The following is a 15,525-nucleotide window of genomic DNA, read 5'->3' as shown; positions in this document are numbered from 1 at the left end:
GAAATGCTCAAAACAAAAACAAGACCTCCGAGAATCCACATCGATGGAGGTTTGTCAAAGGAGCACAGGGGTGGAGCAATTTGAACAACAAAATGAAAAAAGTGTGTTGGATTGTAACCCAAACTAATTTTTAAATGAATCCATATGCATATAAAACAATTGACTAAAGATATAAGAGCAAATAGACAAATCTCCCGGACGAGATAATTTCAGGTAATTTATGCACTGTGGACATACCAGCCTCAAGGAGATGAAGCACAAAGTCCCCAGCGCTAAAGTGTGTGATGAACATTGTGACTTCCTTCCAGGGGATAAATAACAAACTGGGAAGCAGCAGAAAGACTAGCTTTCCCCTGGAGAAATCTGTCAAACGGTCCCTCAGCCAGGAAGCGAAAGATTGCAGCCATACTGACAAGTCATTTGGACAGTATATATCCTTGACAAGCTTTGATGAGGATGTCAATTTTTCTCTGTATTTTTTTCTCCCCAAAATGAATAACCCAGATCTAATCATGTGAAGGTCTTCATACAAAATCCCAATAGGGAGGCACCCTACAATTTACCTGTCCTATACTTCTCATAAGTTTCAAAGTCATCAAAAACAGGAAAAAATCTGAGAAATTATGACAGCCAAGGGGACCTCAAGGAGACATGACAACTGGGGATGGGGTCCTGGAACAGTAATACAATGTTAGACAAAAATTAAGGACCTATTAATAAAATATGGGTTTTAGTTAATACATAACTTATCAATACTGACATTAGGTGAGAAAAGTGTGCTGTACTAATGTACAATGTTAATGATAGAAGAAACTGTGTGTATGTTGGAACACTGTACATTATTTTTGAAATTTTTGTGTAAATCTAAAACCATTCCAAAATTAAAAATGTATTTAAAAATAGAAGCTAAAGGGCTTTTTGAAACAGATAAGCATATGATCCCATGCTTCAGTGTTCTACATCTGCATATTTGGGATTTCTTTCAACATTTTATGATTAATTGTGTCACTCAAATTAGTAATGACTATCATTATTAATTTTTTTAAATGGTGGCATTATAGTCACTAGGAAATATAATGGCTGTGTTTTATAAATTGGAAATTTACTATCAAACAATAAGAAACTCACTATATGACCTAGAAATTTTTCTGCCTGTGCTTTTTGTGGTTTTTTTCTCAAACTGTGATTAGAGCATCATTGGTTGCAGAATCACAGAGGGTACTCACTAGAATTATTGATTCCTGGGTTAACACCATAGCTCATGAACCATCTCAGGACAGAGAAGTGTGAAGCAGCAGAGAAAGGATGGCTAACGTATGAATCTTTACTGAGACTTTTGATTAGCCAGTTGTCATTATAAATTCTGTGGATAAACACTTATTTCAGGGAAAGTACAATATGAAGTTTTCTTAGAATTATCAAAATGAACAAAAATACATTTGTTCACACATGAACATTGTAGATGAAATTGTGCGTCTCCCTTCAATTAGCATCCAATTAACACATGACTCGCATCCACATGTATAAACATGATCTTTTATTACCTTTTTATGATTTTTAATTGCACATTTTTAATTGCAGTACATTGATTTTGTTTTTCTAAGTTGTTTTCTGAAAAGTCACTGATGAATCTGTAAGTCGATGTGGGTAGGATAGACATTTTAACAATGGTGATTTTACAAATCCATGAGCATGATATGTTTTTCTATCTGGTTAACATCATCTGCAATTTCTTTTCTTTTTTTATTAAATATTAGCTATGTACATTAATGCAATCATGGAGTACAATGTAGTGTTTTCTTATACAATTTGAAATATTTTCATCAAACTGGTTAACATAGCCTTTATGTAATTTTCTTAGTTATTGTGTTAAGATGTTTATATTTTACTTTTAAAAAGATTCACTTATACCCTTGAAAGATAAACCATAGAGGTGATCCCTCCAATCACTGTTCCTCCACTCATCCATCCCCCTCCCGTCCCTTCCCCTTCACCCCCCTCCATATTCTTAGGCTATAATTTATGAAGAGGACCTCCAGGCAATTGAAGCAACATCAAAAATACACTATTGGGACCTGATCAAACTAAAGAGCCTCTGCACAGCCAAGAACACAGTAAGTAAAACAAGCAGACAGCACTCAGAATGGGAGAAGATATTTGCAGATTATGTCTCTGACAAAGGTTTGATAACCAGAATCCATAGAGAACTCAAACGTATTAGCAAGAAGAGAACGATCCCATCTCAGGGTGGGCAAGGGACTTGAAGAGAAATTTCTCATCTGCAATTTCTTTTCACAGTGTTTTGAAGTTCTTCTTTGGCCTCTTTTCTTAAATACATTCCAAGATATTTCATTTTCTTTGATGTTATGTGAAGGGTATTGTGACTTTGATGTAATTCTCGGCTTGACTGTTGTTAGTATGTAGGAAAACTACTGCTTTGTACACATTGATTATGTAACCTGAGACACTACTGTAGTCATTTATCAATTCCAGGAGTCTCTTGGTTGAGTCCTTGGGGTTTCTAGGTACAAAATCATATTGTCAACAAAGAGTGATAACTTGATTTCTTCTTTTCCCACTTCGATATACTTAATTTCCTTCTATTGTCTAATTATTCTAGCTAGGAATTCCAGGACTATGTTGAACAGTAGTAGTGATAGTGGGCATCTTTGTCTGGTTCCAATTCTAAGTAGGAATTCATTTGATTTTTCTCTGTTCAATATGATACTGACTGTGTGTTTGTCATAGATAGGTTCTATAATTTTGAGGAAAGTCCCATCTGTGCTAATTTTCTTAATTGATCTTATCAAAAAAGGATGTCAATTTTATAACATACTTTTTCTACTTCTATTGAGATGATCATCTGGTCTTTGTTTTTACTTCTATTTATGTGATGAATTGCATTTATATATTTGCATATGTTGAACCAACCTTGCATCTCTGGGATGAAGCCTACCTTTTTGTGATTATTTTTTTTGATGTGCAGATGAATTCTATTTGCTAAGATTTTGTTGAGAATTTTTGCATCTATATTCATTAGAGAAATTGGTCTGTAGTTTTTCTTCTTGGTTATGTTCTTTCCTGGCTTTGGTATCAAGGTGATATTTGGTTTGTGGAAAGAGTTGGAGAGGGTTCCTGTCTTCTTGATGTTATGGAATCATTGCTACAATATAGGTACAAGTTCTTTGAAAGTTAGGCAGAATTATGATGTGAAACCATCTATCTGGTACAGGACTTTTTTGTTGGAAGATTTTTTTTATTGTTGCTTCAGTTTGGGTGCTTGTTGGTCAATTCAGGAGTTCTATTTCTTTCTGGTTGAGTCTAGGGAGGTAATGTAATTCCAATAATTTGTCTATTTACTCCAGATTTTCAAATGTATGGGCATAGAGATTTTTATAGTATTCAGTTATGATGTTTTATATTTCTATGATATCTTGTTCTTTCATGTTTTTCATTTTTGACTTAGCTTATTAGACAACTTCCTTTTTTGTTTCTGGTTAATCTGCCTAAGGCTTATCAATTTTGTTTATTTTTTCAAAGAAACAACTTTGCTTCAATTATCTTCTTTATGATTCTTTTGTTCTCAGCAATTTCCATTAAAATACTGTCATATTTTGCAGATTAAAAGACAATAGTTCTACACTTTGTATGGAATCAGAAAAGAGTGTGAGCAGTGTCTGTGGCTCAGTGAGTAGGGTGCCAGCCCCGTATACCGAGGGTGGAGGGTTCAAACCCATCCCCAGCCAAAATGCAAGAAAAAATAGCCAAGTGTTGTGGCAGGCACCTATAGTTCCCACTACTTGGGAGGCTGAAGCAAGAGAATTGCCTAAGCCTAAGAGCTGGAGGTTGCTGTGAGCTGTGACACCATGGTACTCTACTGAGAGTGACAAAGTGAGACCCTGTCTCTTAAAAAAAAAAAAAAAAAGAAAAGAAAAGACTGAACAGCCAATGCAACTTGATAAAATAAGAACAAATCTGGAGACATCACTTGACCAGACTTCAGGCTATGTTACAAAGCTATAGTAATCAAAACAGCATGCTATTGGCATAAAAATAGACACATAGACCTTTGGATCAAAGCAGAGAATCTAGATGTGAAGTCATCCTCACAGAAATGGCTGCATTTCACAAAGTAAAAAAACATACACTGAGGAAGAGAATCCCTATTCAATAAATGGTGTTGGTAGAACTGGTTAGACACATGTGGAAGACTGAAATAGGACCTGTACCTCTCACTACTCACAAAAATTAACTCATGATGAATAAGGGACTTAAACCTCAAGTATGAAACTATTAGGATTCTAGAATAGTGTTGGAAAAAACTCTTGCAGATATTGGCCTATATGAAGATCTAATGGCAATCACAACAACAAAAATAAATAAATGAGATGTGATAAAGTCTATAAGTTTATGTACAGCTAAGGATGCAATCAACAAAGAAAATAGATAACCTACAGAATGGGAGCAGATATTTGCATACTACACATCTGATAAAGAACTGAATATCAGAATCTACAAAGAACTCAAGCAAGTCAACAAGAAAAGTTGAGCAAGAGACATTAACAGAAACTTTTCTAACAAAGTAAACTAATGACCTATAAACACACAACAAAATTCTCAACATCTGTAATCAGGGAAATCCAAATCAAAACCACACTAAGATACACTTCACTCCAGTGAAAATGGCTGACATCATAAAGTCCCAAAGCAAGAGATTCTGTTGATGTGGACACAAAAAAGGAAGACTCATATGCTTTTGGTGGAACTGCAAACAAGTTCAACCTCTATGGAAAGTAGTATGGAGATTCCTCAAAGAACTTAAAGTAGACTTGCCATTTAATCTCCACAATCCTTCTACTAGATATTTACCCAAAGGGAGGAAAAAGACATTTATAATAAAGTAACTTGCACTTGAATGTTCATAGCAGCAAAATTCACAATCACAAGAGCACGGAAACAACCCAAGTGCCTATCAATCCATGAATGGACTAATAAAATGTAGTATGTGTATACCATGGAATACTAAGCCATAAAAAAAGATGGTGACCTAATATCTTTCATAACAACCTGGATGGAATTAAACCCTACTCTCCTAAGTGAAATATCATTAGAATGAAAAAGCAAACACCACATATACGAAATGCTAAGTTGGAACTTATTGATCAACACTTAGTGCTAATCAGGAAGCAAAACTCAACAAAATTTAATTAGGAAGGAAAGGGGAAGGAGGAAGATAAATTCCCACCCAACAGGTACATTGGACAGATACCTTGCACATTTTTTGGATAAAGGACACCCCTACAATTTTGACTTAAAATTTAAAACCAAAGTATGTAACAACAATATGTCCTCCATAATATCTTGAAATTTTCACTAATCAAACTGAATGCTAGGATTTGTATACATTGGAACCATTTTTAAAAATACTATGGTTACCTTTCTACATTCACGCACTTCGTAGTTTATTCAGGAAGTTTTTTTTGTTTTGTTTTTGAGACAGAGTATCACTATGTCACCCTTGGTAGAGTGATGCGGCGTCACAGCTCACAGCAACCTCAAATTCTTGAGCTTAAGCGTTTCTCCTGCCTCAGCCTCCCAAGTAGATGGGACTATAAGTGTCCACCACAGTGCCTCACTATTTTTTGTTGTAGTTGTCATTGTTTAGCAGGCCTGGGCTGGGTTCAAACCCTCCAGCCTTGGTGTATGTGGCTGATGCCATAACCACTGTGCTATAGGTACTGAGCCATGTTTTATCTTGTTTTTATTTCACTATCTCTGAATTCCTTTCTCCAACTGAACTTTCAATAATTCAATGTGTAAGGCATGTTATTTATTTATTTATTTTTGAGACAGAGTTTCAGTTTGTGACCCTTGGTAGAGTGCATAGCATTATAGCTCACAGCATCTTCAAACTCTTAGGCTCAAGTGATTCTCTTGCCTCAGCCTCCTGTGTAGCTAGGACGACAGGCACCCATCACAATGCCTGGCTATTTTCACAGACAGGGTCTTGCTATTGCTCAGGCTGGTCTTGAATTTGTAAGCTCAGGCAATCCACCCGCTTCAGCCTCCAAGAGTGCTGGGATTACAGGCATGAGCCACTGAGCACAGCTTTGTAAGGCATTTTAAATGAAAAATCTATTCTTGTCCTAAGATGTTCTAAAAGTGCCAAATGATTTATTTTGTCTGTAAGTAGTATCACTATGAAGTCAGCATCTCTTTTAGTATATACTTGGGTTGCTAGGGCAATAATAAAAATAGCTAGAGATTAGCAAGCAATTATTATTATAGAAGATGAGTTTATTTTTAATGTTACCTACAAAGGACTTCTATTTCTCTTCTATATTATTATGATTTTAGGAAATTCACAATACCAATTTGAATTTTAGACAGAAATGAGGTGGTATGCCTTTGAAGGGAAATGAGAAGTAAGACCATGACCAACAGTGAAAGCTACACAGAGTTCCAAGAAAAACTTACAAAGAAACTGAGAGCCACCTAAAGGTGACAAAACCAAGTCACCAAGTAATAACACTTGTCCTTGGAAGTATTATCAGAAGTTGAGCAATTATTTGGAGCCACTGAGAAAGCAATTAAAATGAATGTTCTCTGAAGTATACAGTAAGAGTTTTGTGTTAGGCTACCTGAGTTTAAAAATGAAGAAAAGGGAACAATGATTCCACATGTTAGTGTATTTGTTAATACTTATATAGAAATTTAAAAAATTACATCCTTTATATTAACTAATATGTATGTGTTCTAATTATCATTGCTACACTATAAATTATCCACAAACTTAGAGACTTAAAACAAACATTTTGTTTTGACCATGAATTATGGATTAGGAATTTGGGAAGTCTCAGCTTGGAAGTTCTTCTTATGGGGGTTCACATACAGGCAGATACTGACAGGAGCCGCAGTCATCTAAAGGCTTCTGGGGTGGGCATCCAAAATGGCCCCTGTGCAGGGCTGGCAGTGGACCCCAGCCATTGGTTGGGAGTTGTGAAGGGCTGGCAGTAAATGCCAGCCATTGGTTGGGAGTTGTGCAGGACTGCTAACTAGCACAACTTTGCTCTTTCTGGCATGGCAATCTCAGAATAGTCAGATTTCGTATGCTGTGACTCAATGCTCCAAATGTGAGTGTCCACCAAAAAAGGCACAAGGTATACCATTTTTTGTATACTAACTTCCAAAATCACACAATGTCACTTTTACAACTCTGTTAGTTTCATGTGAGTCATAAGTTACACCTCAGTTGGGGGTGAGACACACTGATCTAGGGCTTTAGCCCATTTGGATTGGGAGTCTTAACAGTAAAATGGGTTGACATCTCTTGGTTACCCTTATCAGAGTCATTACTATTCGTTAGCTGAGCAACGGGTTTATTGCAGTTGACTGTGGAATGTAAGGTAATAAAAATCATTTGTATAACAAAAAATTCATTTTATTTTTTAGTAGTAAAAAGAAAATGGTATAATGACATTGCTGCACATATGCATGCAAACAGAGCCCTGTTAAGTTTTGCTTACCTGCTTGGAAGAAGTGCTGAACTTCATAATCTACTGACTGAGAAGGAGGCCATACAGTGGAACTGTCACCAAAATTCTTCTTTCTTATAGAACAAAGGCATGTGGCATTATTTACAAGTAACAGTAGTTTTCTCCTTATTACTCAGAGGAAATCTATCCTAAAAAAATCCAAAATTTTGAAAAATACATATGGGCATGGAGTATTATACATATTTGTGAAAAATCAGAAACATCTTTAATGTCCAAATTTGGAGAGGTCCACTGATTGATGCAGTTAATAAGTATTATTTATTAACTTAATTATTACTTAAGTATTTCTGAGGAACTTAAATCATAAGGGAAATCATACAGAAAAATACTCAGGAAAATTATTTATGGAAAATGAATTTAGAATTATATATGTTGTATGATTTAAAATAGGTAAATGGAAAAATAATAGAAAAAAGTATAAATTCTATAAGCTAATAAAACAGCCCATACAGAGCTTTTAAGATCTGTTTTATTTCTGCAGTACACATATCTTCCTTTTACAGCCAAGATGGTATAAAGCAATCATTTTTATTATAGAAGGCTAAAAAATATAATGTATTTCCATGTATATTTGCAGAAAGAGAAAATGAAGAATTTCCTAATTCTATCTTTATTTACTTTTCTTTTCTAATATGATCAGAATTTTTTGCTCTTAAAATTGTGCTTATATGAGAAATTTTAAAACCCTGAAAGAAAATTTACAATCCTATATACAGTTTACCCTGTTATAATGTACAATTCAGTAATTTTTAGTATATTCACAAAGGTGCACAGCCATCACTACAACTTCATACCGAGATATTTTCATCACCTCAAAGAGAAATCCCCCATCCATCAGGTGTCACACCGCACACTTGCTTCCCCTGACCCCCAGCAGCCACTAGTACACTTCTCTTTATGGATTTGCCTGTTAGACATTTCATGACAATGGAATCTCATCCCATGTGGACTTGTGTGCCTGACTTTTTTCATTTAGCATAACATTATCAGGGCCCAGGCATGCCGTAGTGCGTATCAGTACACCACTCCTTTTTACAATTGAATAATATTCCACTGTGTAAATATAACATATTTTGTTTATCCTTTTATCAGTCAGTGGACATTTAGGTTATTTCTACTTATGTGGCTATTGTGAATAATGCTGTTTATGCACATCCATGTAAAGTTTTATGTGAACATAGTTTTTAATTCTCTTGGATTTATACCTAGGATTGGATTTGCTGGGTCACATGATAACGCATGTTTAAGTTTATGAAGAAATGCTAAAATATCTTGCAAAGTGTCTGTACCATTTCGTATTCTTACCAGCAATATATGATAGTTCCAGTTCTCTACATTCTTGTCAGTGCTAGTTATAATCTTTCTTTTCTATTACAGCCATACTCATGGTACACAGGGCTATCTCCTTGTGGTTTTCACTTACATTTTCCTAATGACCAATGATACTGAGCAGCTTTTCATGTGTTTATTGGTTATTTATATATCATTTTTTGAGAAACGTCTATTCAATCTTTTGTCTAGTTTTTAATTGTATTGTCTTTTTATATTTGAATCATTAGCATTCTTTACACATTCTGAATTCTAGGCACTTATCAGATATATTAGTTGCAAATATTTCCTCTAGGTCTACAGGTCTTTTTACTTTCTGGATAATATCCTTTGAGGAAGAAAACTTTAATTTTGATACAGTCCAATTTATCTACTTTTTATTTGCTTAATTTGCTTTTGGTGTTATCGCTAAGATGCCATTGCTTAATTCAAGTTCACAAATAATTGATTAGTTTTAGGTCTTTTGTGCAGCTCTTAAAACTATTTTGTATCAGGTGCGTGTGTGATGCACATAGAACTATACACAGATCCTTTAATTGCACTGAGCATTGCACCATTCTTTACTAAATGTATTCTTTCCCCTCTTCCTCTATATTTTGATTTTCTAGAATAATATGTATAGTGACTTGCTGGAAAAATGATTATTTCTTAAAAATTGAATGGAGTTCAACACGTTAAACAGTAGCATTAATCTGTCACACAGATTTGTTAAGTATGTTCACCAAAATAATTCTAGTCTACTTGCCAATAATCATTACTTTTAATTTTAATTTACTTTATTGTGAGAATTGCCTTGTGTCTGGAGTCATACAAAACTCATCCGAATGGAAATAGTGCTATATTCTTTATGCTTTGTGTGCTTTTTGGTTGCTTTTTTTCTTTTTTCCTTATTCAAATTTCATTATCCTGAGATAAAAAATAATAACTTATTTTTTATATCAGTGACAGTGTTCTATTACTAACCTATGAAAGAAGAAAAAAGTTCTAAAAAAAATACCAGATACTTCTAAGTTGCTTTGTTCCCAGAAGAGTGAGAAAGTGACTATTTCACTTGAACTTCCATCATGGTGGAACAAGGGCCAGAAAATCAGGAAGCAGTTGTTGATCCCCTAGGATGAGAAATAAAACTTCTTGGTCCCTTCAGCTATGCAAATCAGAAGAACAACCTTGAAAGTGCCACGAATTTGATATTAAAGAATGAGTCTTGTCTGATGCATTTATCAAATATGAATTTGACCATGATGGTGTTGCTGTCTCTTAATTAAATTTGATAATGAAAATTTTCTTGGTTTTGTGTAATCTCAGTTGAGTGTCAGAAAATCCAAACAAACCACTCACTTGCCATTCATTCCTTTCAACAGACAGGAGGAGTCAGGTGTGAAGTGCAGATGGTGTGATGAGGGGGCTTGCCGGGAAGGACACAGCAGAAAGAAGCTGGAGTGAAGGGCTCTCAGCAGTGACTCAACTACCTACCTAGACTAGAGGATAAGAGAAAGCCATCATCTCTCCATACAGCAAAAAGGGAAATGGGGACTGGTACAGAAAAGTCAGGTGTTCTCCAAAGAACCTGGGACCAAGCATGTATGTGAAAGAATCTCAGCAAAAATGTGTGGGATAAACTGTTATGAAATGGAGCACACTGCAATTATTGAGAAGCACATCTGATTTGTACTTAAATTTTTCTTTTGTTTAAAATGCCTGCTCTGACGGGGAATGTTAAGCTGCCTATAGATAAAAAGGAGTAGAAGTGAATAGCTCTATGTGTTTTGATATTAGCAAAGACACTTTTATAAAATGAAAAACAACCGATAAAATCATTTGCATTGCAAAATAAGTCATGAACCAGTTGTACAACACGGCACTGGCTTCCACGGTGCCATCAGTTATGTGTGGATCCTAGCAATTTGGCTATCCACGCTTAAAGAAACTCCAGTAAATATCCCCATGTAGATGCTGTGTGCCTCAGGGGGGTTATAAAAAGAGAGAAAATATAATATTTTTATTAAGGAATGTATGATTTTGTAATAATTTCACTTGAAAAATAATTATGTAATATACACAGTGACAGCAACTAGGAAAACCTTATGTGGTTGCTGCTCACTGAGTGAAAATTCACATGAAGAGGGACAAGATAGAGGCAGACGATTACTCTACTTTTCTATTAATAAAGTAAAATTTAATACCTATTCTACCATTGGCTGTTTTCCAATATGCCCTCTTGCAATGTTAAAGAAATATAAATATTAATGAAAAATTTTTTTTCAGGGAGAAGGAAAAGTTTATTTCTCATCAATCTTTTGAATACAGCCCCCATAATTTTGCAGGTTTAGTTTAGTAACAAACTTGGCTAGTAACACTTTTAGGAGTTCACAATTTCAAAGCTAAGGTTCTGATTAAGGTAAAACAGTTATCAATTTAATATAAGGGAATTTTTTTTAAAGGCTAAAAGCAATCTGATCTCTTAAAGGAAAATATGAATGACCCACACATTGGACTTAGTAACGTTAAGTACACTTTGGCACTACAGCAGCCAAAGAGATAGTAAGATCTTAACCAAAGATCAGAAGGAAGCAGCGCTCTGTTCTCCTATGACAGTTATGTTGGTCATAGCATATAGTTTGAGTGAGGCAATGTGCTGAGCACTGGTGTATAAGAAGTGCAGCTGGACGTGCTGCAGGGAGGCAGTAGGGCTGTGCAGGTGCTGAGTAGGGAGCACCGTCCTGGGGGCACCTCAGTCACCTTCTCCACCACAGAGCAGAAGGAGGGCTTTCTTATAGTCCCCAGATGTATCACTCTCAATCATGGAATGAAGAGAGGTGGCAAAATTCTTCTGAAACTCCTTTCTAATGTTAAACAGGTCAATCTCCCTCCTAGACACCATGACTTTGATGAGTGTGATCATCTGTCCCAGCTCCCTTCATAGCATAGTAGAGGGTCTCAGCAAAGTAGGCAGGTATACTTCGAATATATTCCACAACAGCAAGAAGTAGTTGCTCCAAAGTGCCAGAAGTCTCCCGGTCAATAGTTTCCGCAATTTGAAATCCTGATATAGTCATGTATTTGTCAAACAGCCTTCTCAGATGAGACACACTTCGTGTTCCCAGGATGGTGACAAACTTTTCTTCATCTGTCCCCCATTTAGGTTCTCCAGCCTGAAACATCTTCCAGGCTCGGGCCATATTCTTCTTCATAAACTTGTTTTATGCCTCTTAGCTCTTCAGGTGTCAATGAAGCAGTAATTTCTGTCAGGACTTTTTCACTGGTCCCAGCTCCCTTAAGGGCATGCTTCAGTTCATAGGTGTCATAAAGCCAAGAGGGTTTCATCAGAGACACAATTAATTTTTCAAATTTTCCAGTTAATTCTGATTTCAGGTCATCCAAAAAATCCCTGCCAAACAGAGTTTTAAAAGCCACCGAGATGTTCTGGCGTTGAGCATTACTTTGGGCTGTCAACAGAGTCAGGATGCTTTCTTCATCGGCGCCCAGGGCTTTCATGGCCTTCCGAAGAGTTTCTGCATTGGCCCACTCATCAAATCCAGGAAAGTCATTCACGGTGCCTTTGGGAACCTGTTCCATGGCGACTTGTCAGGTCAGGTGAAGGCAATGCAGGACCAGACAGTGTGACTCAAGTGCCCTGAACCTCCTGCAGAGCGGCAGAGAGCAGAGAAAGGCAGGGATGCGGATGGAGAAGGACCTCTCATGAAATATTTTTTAATCATATTTTGAAAGTGCAAATTTTATGCCAGGTACCATTCTATCATCTTAGGCAATGACTTTCAACTGTAGCAGCAGGAAATCTAGATGAGAGCTTGGTAAAAAATGATTTAAGTTCTTTGGATCTTGTGTCTATTCAAACATACTTATTGAGGAATGGTTGTCTGTAGATCCTGACCTGGCTACAAATATCAGACTTAAATAAAACTTTTTGGAGGGTGCAGAGTGGCAAAGATTGTTTAATGTGAGGGGATGGATGAAAAGACTGGCCCAACATTACTCTGTTAACTGGTTGTGAAAAGCATTGTGTGGATTTCCTCGCTTGCTTTGCACATCAGCTCCACTGGGGCAGTTGTCCTCAAGTACATCAGCCATAGTGGACCTGGACAACCAGCTGTCCCCTTGTTTCTCCTCCTAGAGGTTTACTCGGTGTTGAAAGACAAGCTAGTTCACAGCAAGCGCCTGTTCCCCTCCAGTGCAGACCTGTTCTCTTGCACGTGGAGTCTTAGTCAATAACAACACCAGCCACCTGTCATAGAATCTAGAAACTTTGAACTTGAAGCAAACTGTCCTTGAACTTTTCATTTCCATAGTAATAAACCTGTATGTATGAGTCAACTTCTCTGCTTTCCCAATCGTCCACTCCTTTTGTTTGCCACACACACACTAGGTCAACCTTTATCTTCCCAAAGTTGGGCCAGAATCATGGCTTCCTACCTGACATTTCAACCTCCAGGCTTAATCTCCTTCAAAGAATCTGTTACCAGAGGATTCTTACAAAAACTTATAAAATCCCCTGATGACTGCCTAGCCTAAAATGCACATAGTTCTTCAGCGTCTATGAAGTGAAGTCTCAATGTCTTACCCCCTTAGCAGATGTGTATGGTCCCCTCAGTCTGATTCCCTCTTATTTCTCCAGTCGTACCTCTGACTTCTCCCTTGTGCCTAGCAATATCAGACAACATACGTTTCCCCAAAGGAATCAGCTTTTACCCTATGAGGACTTCTTTCTGCCAGGCCTTTTCTTTTTTCCATATCTGCCTGTTAAGTTTATTCATCCTGCAAACCTTCAATCTTTTTTACTCAAGAGTGTCCTCTTCTGTGAACCTTTCCCTGACCCACAACAAGAAAAACATCTCACTCTCTCCCTTGTCCCACTTCTTTGTCTCGTATGCCTTGGCTATATCACATGCCATACTATTTTGAGTTATTTGTTCATGAGTCCTTCTTTCAACCATAGTGTGAACATATGTGGTTAAATTTAGTACTCCCAAAATATAATACTGTACTTTGTGAATTAAGTTCTCAATATTTGTTTATGGAATTTAGTTGACGATTTGTATAACTGATGCATATGTAATGGGCTATGGTGCTATGGGTGCGTGGGGGTCAGATTGTGAAAGGTCTTGCCTAACAAATGTGGGAGGCACTTGAAATAATCTGGCAAATGAGATCCTGACCTTAGCCGTGGCAGATTAGAAGGGATTTATAAGCATTTCCAAGGTAAATTTTCTGTATACCAGAAACAATTTCAAAGAGGAATACCTTGTTTCCATCTCGGCCACAACTTCACCCTTCTTTGCCTTCTTAAAAAGTGTAAAAATAAACAAATATAATCCTAATGGTGGCTAGAAAAAATACCATGTCTCTTTTGTACATCCTCAGAGCACCCCAAAAAACAATGAGAAGTTTACCGTTTGACCAAGGCTGTACTTAATATGAGAAATAATGGAATTAACCTGCATTTTTAATACTTCTGGGAATCATTTGGGGAAAGAGTCCTTGTTACCAAATGCGTGTCTAAGAAACATACACACACAAAAAGCTAATGAATATTCAAGTATCAAAAAGATGCTTTTATTTTAGTTAGAAGGCAATCTGATAATTTAATTCTGAATAATGCTATGTAAACCAAGATACAACTATTTCTTCATGATGTCACTTGCCCAGAAAGTTCACTCACTGAGATCATAGGAAACCCATGCTTTTTGATGATTCACTTTCAAGTGTTTGAAAATAAAGGCAATGTTTGAGCCATCACAAATGGACAGATCCATTTTAAGACAAAAGTAAAAAAAAAAATTAAATAACATATTTATATATTTTTTTAAAGATAATGTTTATCTCAGAGTGATTTAAACAGTCTTTGGTGTACTTTTGTTTTATACACAATACATTTAATCACTTTATAAACATGATGACCATTCTACTAAGCATTAATCATTCAAGATGAGAAAGTCCTCTCTCTTCTGACCTAACTGTTCTCTATGTTTTCTTTTTCTTTTTCTTTTTTTTTTTTTTTTTCAGTTTTTGGCTGGGGCTGGTTTTGAACCCACCACAGACACCACCCAACAGATTCTCAAGGGTAGAATGCCTTGGGTAGAATGCCATGGCGTCACAACTCACAGCAACTTTCAACTCCTGGGCTCAAGTGATTCTCCTGCTTCAGCCTCCCAAGTAGCTGATTACAGGTGCCCACCACAACACCCGACTATTTTTTGGTTGTAGTTGTCATTGTTGTTTGGCAGGACTGGGCTGGATTCGAACCCGCCAGCTCTGCCGTATGTGGCTGGCATCTTAGCCGCTTGAGGTACAGGCGCCAAGCCTGTTTTCTATGCTTTCAATGGTTTCCAGTTTCTTATGATTCCATTGAATCTGACTAGCAGACTGAGTTTTAACTCAAGCCATCAACCCAGATAAACTCTAAACACTAGAAGGCTCAATCCCCCAATGGATGAACTATGTATCTACTAATGAAGCTAAATGTTTGTTAAATTTTAAGGTAGGCATCCTTTCTTTTATCTTACATGGAGCTCATAGTAAACTTGTATTTTTTTATTGCAAGCTGTGAGTAAATTTTCCCCCTCTACTTCTTCAGGTGGTCTTTTAAAAATTGTTGGGGAAAATACCAACAGGAAGCTATAAA

General features: G+C 36.5%; 1 pseudogene; it reads right to left on the bottom strand.

The window, feature by feature from the left end:
- Window positions 1-11,556: 11,556 nt before the first annotated feature.
- LOC100949844 lies at window positions 11,557-12,461 on the bottom strand (annotated as a pseudogene).
- Window positions 12,462-15,525: the final 3,064 nt, after the last annotated feature.

The sequence above is a fragment of the Otolemur garnettii genome, unplaced genomic scaffold (assembly GCF_000181295.1).
Source record: "Otolemur garnettii isolate 467f Iridium unplaced genomic scaffold, OtoGar3 scaffold00213, whole genome shotgun sequence".
NCBI classification, from domain to species: Eukaryota; Metazoa; Chordata; class Mammalia; order Primates; family Galagidae; genus Otolemur; species Otolemur garnettii.
The sequence above is the reverse complement of the archived record's forward strand: the minus strand, read 5'-3'. Positions and strand labels throughout refer to the sequence as shown.